Source organism: Mus musculus, chromosome 17 (assembly GCF_000001635.26).
Source record: "Mus musculus strain C57BL/6J chromosome 17, GRCm38.p6 C57BL/6J".
In the NCBI taxonomy this organism is placed as follows: Eukaryota; Metazoa; Chordata; class Mammalia; order Rodentia; family Muridae; genus Mus; species Mus musculus.
In genome coordinates, this window is record NC_000083.6 from 25693424 (window position 1) to 25704430 (window position 11007).

Genomic DNA, 11007 nt, shown 5'->3' on the forward strand with positions numbered 1-11007 from the left:
CATGAAGGTGCAAAACAGACAGTGTGCAAAACACACATTTCCAGGAAATCCAATAACCACTGCTGGGTCCAACAATCACAGTATCGGGCGATGGGGACAGGGACGGGGTGGAGCGTGGGAGGGGGGACACCTTTAGGACAACGTAGCCCACTAAGCCTAGGGCCTCTCCACCTTCCCAAAGAGCCTGGGTGTTACATTTTGTTTGTTTGTTTCTTTTTTTTTTTTTATTTTGTTAATGTTGGAGAAGCATTTTATTTTTCTTTTATATTTTTTATTAGGTATTTTCCTCATTTACATTTCCAATGCTATCCCAAAAGTCCCCCATACCCTCCCCCCACTCCCCTACCCACGCACTTCCACTTTTTGGCCCTAGCGTTCCCCTGTAATGGGGCATATAACGTTTGCAAGACCGATGGGCCTCTCTTTCCAGTGATGGCCGACAAGGCCATCTTTTGATACATATGCAGCTAGAGTCAAGAGCTCCGGGGTACTGGTTAGTTCATAATGTTGTTGCACCTACAGGGTTGCAGATCTCTTTAGCTCCTTGGGTACTTTCTCTAGCTCCTCCATTGGGAGCCCTGTGTTCCATCCAATAGCTGACTGTGAGCATCCACTTATGTGTTTGCTAGGCCCCGGCCTAGTCTCACAAGAGACAGCTCTATCAGGGTTCTTTCAGCAAAAAAAAAAAAAAAAAATATGAAACACTTCACAAATTTTCATGTCATCCTTGCGCAGGGGCCATGCTAATCTTCTCTGTATCGTTCCAATTTTAGTATATGTGCTGCCGAAGCGAGCACTACATTTTATTTCTTGTTTTTCTTTTGTTTATGGTGTGTGGGGTGGAACACAGGGTTCATGGCAGACATGCACACTACACGGGAGCACTAGGGACAAGCTGGAGCAAAAAGCTGAGTGTACGCGCGCGCGCGCGCACACACACACACACACACACACACACACACACACACACACACACGCCTGGACAGGGTCTCTGCTCCCTTGAGACAGTCACAGGAGGAGTCTAAGGCCAGCCAGTGTTGAGCATCACCTGGCCTCCTGCCCTCCTTGGAGCAAATGGGACACAGACTCTGAGATGGGAAGTAGCTTTCTTTCTTTCTTCCTTTCTTCCTTTCTTTCTATTTACTTATTTATATGTTTGTTTGTTTATTATATGTAAGTATACTGTAGCTGTCTTCAGACACTCCAGAAGATGGCATCAGATTTCATTAAGATGGTTATGAGCCACCATGTGGTTGCTGGGATTTGAACTCAGGACCTTTGGGAGAGCAGTCGGTGCTCTTAACCACTGAGCCATCTCTCCAGCCCCCTGGAAGTAGCTTTCTATGTCACTCCTGTTGTCCAGCTCTCCTGGGGACTCCAAACCCCTCCTCCTCACTAAGCCAAGATGCCTGGAGACCAGGCTGCTCTGAGGAACTCAGAAAGCCCACATACTTCATTACCAAAGAGAGAGCTTAATGATAAGTAAAGAAAAATGCAGAATACACCCAGTCGATGATATTCCTTCAAATGGGGGGAGGGCTGCTTGGGGGGTTTTAATCTTTGAGGTTTGTTGTTCTTGGTTTTCTTCGTTTTGTTTGAGAGAGATTGGATCAAGTAGCCCAGGCTACCCTCTACCTTGCTATGTAGCTGAGGATGACCTTGAACTTTGATCCTTTTGCCTCCATCTCTCCAGTGCTGGTGGAGTTACAGATAGATACATCCTGCTCTCTGTTGGTGATGGTGGCTTGGTTTTCTTGTTTTGGTTTGTTTGCTTGTTGTTTTTAATTACATTTACTGTGTGTGTATGACAGGGGTGTGCACAGGTATGTGTGGAGTCCAGAGCACAACTTTTGAAAGCACAACAAAGCCCTGCCTTGTGTGTCCCAGGGATCAAACTCAGGTCATTAGCCTTGGCAGCAAATGCTCACACACTGAGCTGGCTCACTGGCTCCGGGCTTGGTGTGGTTTTTATCAAATTGATTGATTGATGATTGATTGTGAAATGTGCATGTGTTTGTTTGTTTGTTTGTTTGTTTGTTTGTTTGTTTTGAGACAGGGTCTTGGTATGAATACCCAGAATAGTCTGAGTCAGCATCCTCCTGCCTCAGCCTCAAGTGCCAGACTCACAGATGTCCTCCTGCCTCAGCCTCAAGTGCCAGACTCACATCACAAATGTGCATCACCATATCCAACAACTTCTCTGATTTTCTAATAAAGGAATTCTGAGGATACGAGCTGAACCCCCAGAACACTACCGTGATCTAAATGAGGCTGACGTGGCCAGTGTTCACTCTGCAGACATCTATACACAAACACAGAAGGGTGGCCCACAGCCACAAAAACACCCTAAGTCCAATTCTAAAGAATGTCCCCTCTGGAAGACACTGGGCAGTGGACAATGCGTTCTCTTGTGCTGGTCTTCACAATGTCAAATAAACCTAACAATGAGCTCAGTAAAAATCTTGTTTGGGAGTAAATAAATACATAAATAAGGCTGGAGATACGGCTCAGTGTATAAAAACTCTTGCAGAGGACCTGAGTTCGATTCCCAGCACCCATGTGAGTGGTTCAAAACTGCATGAAACTTCAGATCCAGGAGATCACTCACACACACACACACACACACACACACTTTTTAATTTTTTTTAATTAAGAAAAGAAAGAAGGGGGCTGGTGAGATGGCTCAGTGGGTAAGAGCACCCGACTGCTTTTCCAAAGGTCTGGAGTTCAAATCCCAGCAACCACGTGGTGGCTCACAACCATCTTGTAACAAGATCTGACTCCCTCTTCTGGAGTGTCTGAAGACAGCTGCAGTGTACTTACATATAATAAATGAATAAATCTTAAAAAAAAAAAAGAAAAAGAAGGAAGAAGGGGAGGGTGCCAGTCCAACCAGTGGGACAGAGGTCAAATGAGGATTGTGTCCCAAGGACTTGATGCCCTGGATAGCCCAGGGCTCCAGGGGTCTTGTTTCTCTGTGCCACAGCCTAGCACAGCCAGCCAGGCAGACACAACAGCTGGCCTGCCACATGGACCAAAAAATGAGGAACAGGTGTGGAGGGGAGGAGACACTGGGCTTCTTCCCTGGAGCTCAAAACTGAGGACATGAGCACCTAAGCTGAGTCTTAACTCCTGTAGGACAGTCACAGGAGAAATCCAAGGCCACACAGTTTTGAACAGCCACCTGGCTTCCTGCTCCACTCAGAGCAAAGGGCACACAGTCTGTGTGGTACGGATGGAGTTACTTTCTATATCACTTCTGTTGCTTCACTCTCCTGAGGGCTCCACTCCTCCCTCAGCCCATGCTGGGGCTGCTCAGCTCTCCTCCCATCCCCCTCCCCTCTGGAAACAAGAACCTTCCGGTTCTCAATAGGGGAGGGCAAAGGGTCCCTGAATCCAGAGAGAAACCTGACAAAACCTGCTGGGGTCCTCCTCAAGAGAAGCCCTGCAGGAGCTTGATTACTGACAGTTGAGCGGTGTCCTGGGTGGGACCTGAGGTGGAGGAATGGCACTGGATAGCATCTGAGGGGATGTGACGAGGAACCCACGTAGCTTATAAAGATGCCCAGGGTCAGGGTCCAATCACTCCAGCAAGAAACAGGAGAGCAACATTGAACCTGAATAGCTAACCCAAGTTTTCTGTAAATCAGATGCTGTTAAGGAGGAAGAAGAAGAGAAGGAAAGAGGAGGAAAGGAGGAAGAGGAGGAAGAAGAGGAGGAAGAAAAGGAGGAGGGAGGAGGAGTCCTCTAAGGCTGGAGCTGCCATTCTCTGGTAAATGCCTTTATTGCACAAGCAAGACCCTGAGTTCATCCCCAGCACAGGGGACTATTAATTTTTTGGTGTTAGGGATGTTACCCAAGGTCTTGCTAATGCCAGCTTTTAATTCTTTCCTGAGCAACAGGATTCTCTATCATCATACCAGCACAGACTGTCCATACCACAACATGGAAAGACAATCTCTTGTTATGGGCTGGTTGAGTCCCGGGGAGCCAAGGACAGAGCTCCCAACTGGGCCCCTACCTACAGATGCCTCTAAGGAGTTTTCTGGCACCGTATCCTGGGGTCCAAAGACCTGGGCTCTGCAAGACAGAGAATGAGCAAACACACCTTTAATCCCAGCACTCAGTAGACAGAGGCAGGTGATCTCTGAGTTCAAAGCCAGCCAGGTCTACAGAGTGAGTTCTAGAACAACAAGGACTACACAGAGAAACCCTGTTTGGAAAAATGCAAAACTGAACAAAAACAATACAAAGAAAGTAGAGGAGGAGGAGGAGGAGGAGGAAGAAGAGAAGGAGGAAGAGGAGGGGCCAAGTATGCTCGCTTGCAGCCATGCTGATTACAAACAGAATTCTCTAAGCTAGTCTCACCCAAGGAATATTTAGTAACATCCTACCCCTCTGTCCTCAACCAAGAGGACTGAGACGATAGGCCGGGGAGGTAGTTTAGTGGTTAAACTCTTACCGCTCTTCCAGAGGACCCAAGTTCAGTTTCCCATGCCCACCTCAGTTGGCTCACAACTTTAGCTCCGGGAAAACTGATGCTGTCTTCTGGCCTCCTTAGGCACCTGCATGCATGTACATCTAACTTTATCCAGGTGCGCGAGCGCTCGTGCACACACACACACACACACACACACACACACACACACACACACAGATTTAAAATGTAAACAAGCACACAAACAAAAATAAAACATGTTAAAAAGTGGGGGCTTGTGAGGGGGGGCACAAGCTTATTGCCAGGCACGCAGGAAGGATCTCTGACGTCAATTCTCAGTTGTGCCTGGCTGTCGCAGAGACCTTTCAGGAAGATCTTCCAGAGGCCCAGAAAGAACAGGTAGTCTCTGTCCTTGAGGGTGTTAATGGAATGTTCCAGAAGTTTCATGACTACAGAGAAGCAAAGAGAAAAAGTTCTATACAAACCAAGTGTGGCCCGTTTCCCAGAGAAGCTTTTAAGTAAACATCACTGTTTTTGTTAGAATGTTATGCTACTGTCCAAGTTGCTATTTTAAAGAGATATTTTAAAAACATTCCTTTCCATTTCTAATAGACTGAATACTCACCAAAACTACCCACATGTCAAACATTCACAAGTTTTAGGATTATGAAGGAGTCCTGAGACCAGACTTTGTGAGGCGTAGGACCACACTATAAGGCTTCCAGAGCATTCGGAACTGGGAGTGTTAATCAATGGGTCTGAAGCGCCATCTAGTGGCCATGGTAAATGCAAACGAGTACAGAGCCTGGGTCATCAAAGAGATTCAAACACCAGCCCCTAGGTCAGAGACCACACCAGCTGCACAGCAAGGTATCCACTGGGCACTGCCAGTACCTAAAGCTGGTCTTCCAATGTGACTTCCCCTTCTATGCCACGGGATCCTAAGCAGCCTCCGTGTCTCCACCAGAAGATGCCTCCAGCCGTCCTCTGATGCGGAATCTTCAGGCTGAACGGAGTTCCTTAGGAACAGAACCACCCATGTAAGAGCCATTGTCGATCCCAATGGTAGAACTGTGGGTGTCTCCATTCTGTGTGCTTATTTCTTGCTTTGGGGGTCTTTCTGGATGGTCTGCCTCTCTGAGACTTCTCTGACAGGTCTGGGGCTGTTTGGTGTCTACAGTTTTTTCCAGCATATCCTCATATCTCTTCTCATCATGTATTAGCTCCTTGTGCTTCTCCCCTCTCCGGCCCTTGCACCGGCACCAGCTCTGGGCATCTTGCCCATGTAGAGCATCTCTTCTTTCCACATCTTTGGTCCATCCTTCTCATCTCCCCCACTGTGGTCAGCTTTACTCATCTCCTACTCTCAAACCTATGGCAATGTGGAAATCAGAGACAGTCTCATTGCGAGTGTGTGCCTGCTGCTGTGTCTTAGATGCTCTTGCCCCTATACCTCCCTGGGACTTGAAAACACAATGTTTCAAGGTTGCCTTCACCTTTCTCCTTGGCTGGAAATTACCCATGTGCTGGCATGAGGGCTATCCTCAAGTATGGCTGCCTCCAATGTCAGGGTATATTTGATTATTCTTTTCTGTGTCTTCTGGGCTAAGTGGAGTGGGATCTCAGGTAGAGACAGTTGAAGATTACCTTAGATCAACCTCAAGGTGTTGCTAGATCAACAGCAGATGACCTGGGCTAGTTCAGTTTGGATATGCAGTACATCCCCCACCCCACCTCACCCCACCCCCGTCCAAAGGCTCAGCTTTTGAAGATATTGTCCCCAGTGCAACGTCCAGAGGTAGAGTTTTTGAGGGAGCAACTGAATTGTGAGGGCTCTGACCCTTAATGCTTTCAAGGATTTGTAATTTGATGGCATTCTTGAAAGGGGCCTCAGTACAGGAAGTGGATCACTAAATGTGTGACTTTAAAGGGTATATCTGATTCCACAGCATGTATTCTTTCTCTCTGCTTCTTGGGTAGCTCACTCCACCACGTGCTCCCAACGGTGTTCCTGACCATGGTCCTCGGCAGCTCACTCCACCACGTGCTCCCCACTGTGCTCCCGACCATGGTCCTCGGCAGCTCACTCCACCACGTGCTCCCCACTGTGCTCCCGACCATGGTCCTCGGCAGCTCACTCCACCACGTGCTCCCAACTGTGCTCCAGACCATGGTCCTCGGCAGCTCACTCCACCACGTGCTCCCCACTGTGCTCCCGACCATGATCCTCGGCAGCTCACTCCATCACGTGCTCCCCACTGTGCTCCCCACCATGGTCTTCTGCAGCTCACTCCACCACGTGTTCCCAACTGTGCTCCCCACCATGGTCTTCTGCAGCTCACTCCACCACGTGCTCCCAACTGTGTTCCTGACCATGGTCCTCGGCAGCTCACTCCACCACGTGCTCCCCACTGTGCTCCCGAACATGATCCTCGGCAGCTCACTCCATCACGTGCTCCTCAGTGTGCTCCCCACCATGGTCTTCTGCAGCTCACTCCACCGCGTGCTCCATAGTGCTCCCGACCATGGTCCTCGGCAGCTCACTCCACCACGTGCTCCCAACTGTGCTCCCCACCATGGTCCTCTGCTGCTCACTCCACCACGTGTTCCATATCGTGATCCTCTGCCTCAACACAAGCCCACAGCAATGGTGCAAATGACTAGACAGAAACTTCTGAAATCATGCACCCAAACAAACATGTTCTCCTTTTAAATCACTACACCCACAAAAGCCCCAATCTGGAGGAATGGAGGCTGGTGATGTAGACAGGCAGTTTGTCTTAGTCGGGATTTCTACTGTTGTGACTGAACATTATAACCAAAAGCAGCTTGGGAGGAAAGAGGTCTCTTACATTCTCATTACATTCTCTTACATTTCCACAGCAGGGTTCACCTTGGAAGGAAGTCAGGACAGGAACTCGGAGGCAGGAGTTGCTGCAGAGACCAGTAAGGGTGCTGCTTACTGTATTGCTTTTCATGGCTAGTTCAGTCTGCTTTCTTATGCACCCCAGGATCACCAGCCCAGAGATGGCACCACCACAATGGGCTGGGCCCTCCAACATTAATCACTAATTAAGAAAGCACGCCATAGGCTTAGCTACAACCCAGTCTTATGGAGGCATCTTCTCATTTGAGGTTCCCTCTTCTCCCATGATTCTAGTGTATGTCAAGTTGACATAAAACTAGCCAGCACACAAGTTTACTACCAGTGCCTGAGGCTGAACCCCCAGTGTAGCCCCGCTGCCTCCCTTCACCGCTTCTGGACTCATTCTCGTGACACAGAGAGTATCCCCATTTCAGGAACCACCTGAGGATGGAACCAGCCTGTAGCACTTGCGGACACTCTCAGAAACAAGTTTCTTGGGCTGGAGAGATGGCTCAGAGGTTGAGAACACGAACTGAGTTCAATTCCCAGCAACCACATGGTGTCTCACGACCATCTATAATGAGATCTGGCGCCCTCTTCTGGCATGCAGGCACATGTGCAGGCAGATACTATGTACATAATAAATAAATCTGAAAGAAAGAGGGAGGGAGGGAGGGGAAGAAAGAAAGAGGGTTTTTGTGAGCCCCATATGCACAAACTCTGAGCCCCGCTGTGGGAACTCTTACAGAAGGATTCAGGACTACCAGCCTTTCATCACCATCTTTATAGAACCAAAGGCACCTGGCCCTGACCTCCCATGGCTCATCAAGGCTTGCCTTAGGTTCTACGAGGGGTCGGTACATTCTGGGTTTTTTTAGGGTTTTTTGAGACAGGGTTTCTCTGTGTAGCCCTGGCTGTCCTGGAACTCACTCTGTAGACCAGGCTGGCCTCGAACTCAGAAATTCACCTGCCTCTGCCTCCCAAGTGCTGGGATTAAAGGCGTGTGCCACCTCGCCTGGCTACATTCTGTTTTTATATTTGAGCATTATCTACAACTTCTGAACAACAGAAAAATCCCATTCTGAACCATGAAACCTCTAATCCAACAGTGTTGTGTACACTAATATCATTTATCTGTTTATTTTGCATGTGTGTGTACAGCATGCATGCACAGGTACATACGTGTGGGTGTACATGCATGTGTGTGGAGGCTAGGCATCAACTTGGGTGTTGTTCCTCAGGAGCCAGCTGCTTTAGTTTTGGAGACAGACTCTAGGACCTGAGGGTCCCCGAGTAGGCTAGACTGAGCAGCCAGTCGGCTCCAGGGATCCACCTGACTCTCCCTCCCCAGTACTCGGATTACAAACACACACTATATAAATTAGTCACGTTCTCTAGAGGAACAGAACTTATAGAATGGATATATTAGAATGACTTAAAGGCTGTGGTCCAGCTAGACTAACAATGGCTGCCTATCAATATAGAGTCCAAAATGTTCCCTCCAGAGGATGTAATACTGCTTTGGATTCACAGTTGTACCTGGCAGAGGCTACTCTAAAGGTTTCTGCTTAGCCTGACCGTAATAACCCTCACTCCACAGGTCAGGTGACCAAGGGGGAAATTCTGCCAGCTTCTAAGTATATCTATCCCAGTTATATTTTCTGGGACTGGGGAAATAAGCGCAGGATGAGTTCAAGAACCCAGTGGACCTACTATGAGTCAAAATTCCATTAATCACCCGACCTCCATAAACTCCTACTTTACTGGAGGGCCACGGTGTTTCTTGGGGTTTCCCAGAATCAGTATCAATTCAGAACAAGTCTTCAATAGACAGACGGTCACCTTTGTAAAGGGTCATAGGTTCCTCTGGGGAAGGAGAGGGGAAAGGCTATCAGTAAAACTCTTAGGTATGTTATCAAGGTAAACATGGCCATCCCTTCATTCAAGGGATTTCTGGATCTGCAAACTGGCTCATCTGGAAACTGGTTTGTGGGTCAAGAGTCTCTTCTGCCATGATCCAGTGGAGCCTTTCTTCATTTGTTTTAGGATGTTTCTGCTTACACATATCAAACAAAATGCAGTAGGCTTCTTATCTATGTCATGCCTGGAGACACCATGGTTGATTAGCCAGTACCAAAGGTCCATACGAGTCATGCCACCATCAGATTCACTTTGCCTGTGGTGCCCATTATGTGTCAGGCCATTATGGACATTGCTTTGTCTGTGCTGCCTACTGTGATAACTACAATCGCCTTGTCTCTGGTGAGTCAGTGCTGCCACCTGGCCCCTGCTACCTCGGAGGCCCAGATTAAACCCATTGCACTTAATTCATCCAACTGAACAGCGGCATCTCCACCCTAAGGACTGGCCTGAGGGCAAGAACAGAGCTCTTCGGGTGTGCTGGAGCCCTCTCAGGAATTTTTGTCTTACACTATTAGTGAAGGGCGAGTCTTGTGGACCTTCCCTTTGTGGCAGGCTAGGTTTACAGGGTACGCACTCTAGCACTGCAGGTTCCCTGAGCGTAAAAATCTCTTCTTCAACACTAAGCCAAGGGATAGCAAGTATCCCCAATTCCTTTTCAGCAGGTCATCTTTTGACAAATGTGTGAGCCAACCACCATTCAAACAAACATTTGACACCTTAAAAAAAAAAAAGTGCAAGCTTCCCTGTTAAACCTAGACTCTCCATTCAGTGGACCCCATATCAATAAACTCAGCCTGGGGCTGGTGAGATGGCTCAGTGGGTAAGAGCACCCGACTGCTCTTCCGAAGGTCAGGAGTTCAAATCCCAGCAACCACATGGTGGCTCACAACCATCCTTAACGAGATCTGACTCCCTCTTCTGGAGTGTCTGAGGACAGCTACAGTGTACTTTAAATAAATAAATAAATAAATAAATCTTTAAAAAAAATAAAAATAAATAAACTCAGCCTGATCCAGTTTTATGTTCCTTCCACCATTATCCAACACCCTTAAATCCCACACGTTCCCCAGACTTCTGCTACAGTGAGTTAGCAAACTCATTACGCTCCTTGACACGCAGTGCATCTCCTCATGGACTTTACAAGCTCCCCTCTAGGAGCCTGCTCAGCCTTAAGTCTGGCTCTGGGTCTGGAGGCAGCATTGATTGGCCCTGAAGAGCATCAGTACTGTGTTGTCTGTCATTTCCTCCAGAGAAGTCACTGCTGGTTCACAGACAATGGAAGCTTGAGTTCCTCCGTCCAAGGTGGAAAGGTGATGTCTCAGGTGTTGGACTCCATCTTCTGCTGGGTGGGGAGACTCCCTCCTCAGGGGAGGTAAACCCTTGAGAATCTGGGTTCAAAGTTCTCAGCTTCATTAGGGCCCTCCCACCATTTCCACCCCAAGATACAGATCCTACTCTTCACACTGGCAATGCCCTCATGTTAACCACTGACCCTCTGAGTCTGGAACCTGAATTCTTTGCTGTCATTCACCCAACATTATAAGAGCTTCAGTTTGATTTTTTTTTTTTAACTTGAACTCTGAGGCTGCTGGGAAAACAGATTCTCTACCAGGGCAACTTAGAAACCTTTAGCCTGTTCCTGTGTATCTGGAGCCGGTCCATTTCCCACCAAGCTCACTGCTACCCCTTGCCATATTCTAGATGCTAGCATCACACAGCTCATTCTTTTCCTTTGTCAATTTAGCCAGAGATGCTAGGAGCACCATCATTTTCCTTATTT

General features: G+C 48.0%; 1 non-coding gene across 1 annotated transcript; it reads right to left on the bottom strand.

Annotated features, from left to right (window-relative positions):
- Positions 1 to 690: 690 nt before the first annotated feature.
- Gm22645 lies at positions 691 to 797 on the bottom strand. Its single transcript, XR_003952461.1, has one exon. It is a non-coding gene; the product is annotated as a U6 spliceosomal RNA (small nuclear RNA).
- Between the last annotated feature and the right edge of the window lie 10210 nt (positions 798 to 11007).